This window comes from Orbicella faveolata, unplaced genomic scaffold, assembly GCF_042242905.1.
Source record: "Orbicella faveolata isolate gen_17 unplaced genomic scaffold, um_ofav_v1 contig_46, whole genome shotgun sequence".
Lineage (NCBI taxonomy): Eukaryota > Metazoa > Cnidaria > Anthozoa > Scleractinia > Merulinidae > Orbicella > Orbicella faveolata.
The window spans coordinates 31,567,501-31,572,134 of NW_028301576.1; the positions used below are offsets into that span (position 1 = coordinate 31,567,501).

General features: G+C 40.9%; 1 pseudogene; it reads left to right on the forward strand.

The window, feature by feature from the left end:
• Positions 1 to 813: 813 nt before the first annotated feature.
• LOC149099739 (uncharacterized) lies at positions 814 to 3,808 on the forward strand (annotated as a pseudogene).
• Positions 3,809 to 4,634: the final 826 nt, after the last annotated feature.

Below are 4,634 nucleotides of genomic sequence, written 5' to 3' on the forward strand. Positions count from 1 at the left end.
AAGGATTTTGCAACACAATCAGTTTACTTTTTGATGAAATAATTTTTCTAGCAGGCTTTGTCGTCTTGCAAACACTACACTTGCGCATGAACACACTCTAATGACAGCATAAGGTTTCAAAAAAGACCTCTATGTTTTGTATGTGTTTGCAACAGTTGGAAAAATAGCCCATTTATTTGGGACACAAATGCACGCTGGCTTGATATAGGAGCCAGTTCAGAGGTGCTTCCATTGCAAAATATGCAAATTTTACGTGCAGTGCAGTACCAAATTTTAACACCACAGGGTTTGTACAAAGTCTTGAATTCTTGAAAAAGTCTGGAAATTTGCGAACTACTTTTCCAGACCTGGAAAAAGTATGGAAAGTAAGGGCAAAGTTTTGAAAAATGGGATGAAGTCTGGAATTTTTCTCAAGGAGCAGCAGGTGTTTAAAAGCTAGCTGAAATTTTTGCAATGTAGCTGATTTCACTTGAATTAACTTGGCCAAACTGCAAAACACTCTATAATAAATGGCGGTATGGTCAGAAAGTCCAGTCTCCAATGCCCTGCATTGCATTATGGTTCATTGTGTTTGCAATGCATCATGGTTTATTTTTTTCCTGCGTTAGTTGAGCAGAGGAAGCAATATTTGTTCGTGTTCATGCAGCTGTTGTTCTTCCCTGGCTTTTCTTTTGCTTTGTGATAATGGGGAAGTGTGTCTTTAAGGGAAAGTGGAAAGCAGATGAAAAATTTAAGGCCTGAATTGCAGCTGATCCTACGTCAAAGACCAAAGCGATGTGTGTTGTTTGTAATAAGGCAATTGATATTTCAAGCATGGGAGAAGCTGCTTTGCAAAGCCACACGATCGGCAAGAATCACAAGAAACTCATGGAATTGAAACTGTCATCTTCTGTTACACATTTCCTGTCTTCTAGTTTGGAAAATTTAAGGTATCATGGTAGGTGGATTGACAGTGTTTGCAAATTGCGCTCTTACGCTGGCGCTTTGACTGAGTACAGGTTCAAAATAGCAAGGCATAATGTACTGCAGTATGGGCGTGGTGCCAAGGTTTCAATGATGAAGAGCCCCAGGTTGTGCATTGAGCTCACCCAAGTTGACCATGTCCACATGTTACTCAGGACCTCCCTTTTGGACAACGCCATCTACGCCTCTCTTCAGGTCAAGCTCTCGAAACTCCTAATGTCAATGCACTATGATACCAAGCAGACTAGTGCAGCAGTATCAAGCACACTGCAAAGAGACCAAGTTTAAGCCCTTTGGAGCAGCCACAATGTTACGTACCCTGTCCGCCTGCTCTACGACAGTAAGGAAGTCCCTTCAAGGACTTGACTATATGTCTGCAGCAGGTGCAAAGGGCTTTGATGACTTGAGCGCCCTGATAGGGCAACTGGAGGAGATGGGTCTGTCAAAAGAATCTGCAAACTGCTGGGAAAGATCACTGAAAGAAAGTAAACAGTACCTTAACTTGGATTTTAAGGTAAAACACCCTCGTTTAGTAAAGGCAATTCTGTCTTACAAAAAGATTTTTATACATCGTCAGTGGATCCATATGCTGTACATGAAAAGATTTAATTTGCATTACTCTTATGGAGAACGAGTCACAGTTACAATTATCTGGCAGAAAGAAAATGCGATGAATCAACATCTTCAACTTTTATTACATGTTAAGTAAATATTGAAATATTGAAACTGACCACCCTCTTTGTATACAAAAACATGACCCTCTTTATGCAAGTTTTTCCAGGGAAGGAAGAAATTGCATCATTCAAAGTGAAGTTTATGAAAAGAACATAACCATTTCTTTCCCAAGTCCATGTTTCAGAGAGCACTGCTGTTGCTGATCATTGCAGCACCTATGCGCTGAGTGATGTCATCGATAGCCAACTACAAGCCCCATGCCAACATACACATGACCGGAGTTGCTCACAGTGTGAAGATCTCCAAAGCGTCCTGCAGGAGATTGAAAGGTACTTGTTGAACGAGGCCCATATGCCAGAGAAGGAATTAGAAGACCAGTTATACACATTGAAGCAAGAATTGACTGCTTGAATTTGCTTGATGAGGCTTCGGTACTCATAACCCAAGACTGGGCGATGAAATTTTTACCCGCAAAGTATCGTGAATCGCAGTCCAATTGGTTCAGAAAACGGGGACTCTTGTGGCATTTAAGCGTAGTGGTGCAAAAAGTAGAAGGAAGAATGCAAAGCCAGACATTCGTACATTTCATTGAGAACTGTTTACATGATACATCTGCAGTTGTACACAACTTAAAGCACATTTTCCGCACCCTTAAATTCGAGCACCCAGAGATTACATCTGCCTTCCTCTGCCAGGACAATGCTGGGTGTTATGACAACTCAGTGTTGCTGGCAACATGTAACGCAATGAAGTCCAAAACTGGTGCGAGAGTTCGCTGAGTCGACTTCAGCGACCCGCAAGGCGGAAAGGGAGCTTGCAACAGGAAAGCTGCCTCAATAAAGGCCCACGTCAGACGTCACATTAATGAGGGTCACGATGTGCAGAATGCCAAAGACTTCAAAGATGCTATGTTGTCTAATGGAGATTTAAATGGTGTATGGGTTACCCTAGTTGATGCGGGCACTGAAGGAAAGTGTGTTCTCCCTCAGGTAAACTTAGCGGGAGTAAGTTCCCTGAACAACCTCAAGTACAGCGAGCAAGGTGTTACTGTCTGGAGGGCATTTCAGGTGGGACAAGGGAAACTAATCAACGAAAGCCAAATTGAGGGTACGTATTGCACACATGTTCCACATAAGCAGTGCAGTTTAAACAACTAAATTTATTATTTTTACTTGATGGAAACGGTAACTGTTGGCTGCTGTTTGTCGTAAAATGCGGGAGAGTATAATCAGTTTTCAGGAGTTTGTTAAAGCTGTAATTAACAAAACATCTTTCCCAGGATCTTGCCCAATTTTCAAGTTAAGTGGCTATCACGTAAAATACCCTTGTAACGTCTGCTCATGTTAAGTCATAATCACATTATTCAAAACCCACATTAACGGTGGAAATCTGAGGAGGAATGATTGTATTTAGCACATATCAAATAAACTGCCACAACTCAAACCCTCTCTCAGAATCTGGGGCAGATAGTTGGGGTTTCCTGTGGTTCATTAAGGTTATTGCCTATATAATGGCTGACATCCGTTTGTTGCCTTTTGAAAACTACCCAAATGACCATTACATAGAAAATATCATACATTGCATGTATCAGCCAAAACAAACAGGCAAAAAAGGTATTAGAACACAGAAAAGACTTCTATGTGCTATGCACAAGTTAGAAAGTCATTTGGGAAATGAAATGAGTAAGTAGCAAAACATTTTCATCATATGGTGAAATAAATCATTTTGCGTGGACTATATTGTGATTAACGCTCCATTATATCAACAGTCAGACTTTTACAGTGATGTAGGGTTCTGTTTCATACAGTCCCAAGTTACTGGAAAAATTGTTCCTTCGAAGGAGCATTCTCCCAAGGAGACTTTGCTAGTGTCTCACAAAAAAGGTCAAAAAGAGTGCAAGTGGACAATGAGCAGCCAGCAACAGAGGGTGATAAGTTCTCAAGTGAACTCCTTACATGCCAGAGGCATTCCGGTGCAGAAAAACACCTATTGTTTGGGCAGTGCAAGATGGTGCCTGAAAGATGCAATCTGTTGGACTTGGCTAAAAAGAAATACCACGCCCTTTTAGTTGAAGGCTTGAGTGAAGCAGTCTCGGCAGTGCTTGAACAAGGAGACATCTCAGGAAGTGCCAACGTTTTACCCGAGGGTGGGCCTTGAAGACAACCAAAAAGTTTACTCAATTCAGTGATACCCAGCCTGCGGAGCACACGTAAAACCAGGCAGTGGGAGGGATTGCGCCGATGGAAGCTCAGGACGTGACACTGGTTTTCGCCTCCCCTGCACCTCCTTTTCCTGTTTATGCCTGCAATGCAGGCTAACCAATTCTTTTCACCCCACACTCCACTCAACATATTTTTCAGAGTAACATACAGCTCATATTTTGCTCACTTTTAGTATGACAAAAAAGTCGGTCACAAAAGTCTTAACAGCTTGGACAAGGAAGTGAGTTCGCAAATGTAAGAGAACAGAGCGTGTTGTCTTAATTGGTTTTACATTCATCGTGTCAATGAGACAAATACCTTATTAGGTGTTTCAATAGGTATTTTGCACTTTAAGAGCAGAATCTTCGCCGTAGAACAGAGGCATGGAGTGGGGGAATTTGGAAGAATTTAGCAAAGGAACTGAAACTATTAAATCATATAATTATTTTTTGAGTATAATAATTTGTGTCCAAAATCAAAGTATTCTAGAACATTGATTACCAGGTTTACTACAATTAATATAATCAGTATGTGTTGGAGCAATAGCAATGAGCTCTTGGTAGGACAGAACCATGTGTAAATGTTACATCCAGAAATAATAAATATCTCACCTATGTGCAACTTTCAAGAGGCTAAAATGTCATGCGGGGATTCATCAGCCACTAGGAACTATTATAATAGTACTTAACACAATTGGCAGGTCAAAACGGAGGTTGTGAAAATGTAATTGTCATGAAATGAACCAAAAACAAAACGGATATAATAAGGAAAAAAATAAAAGTGAGTCATAGTTAC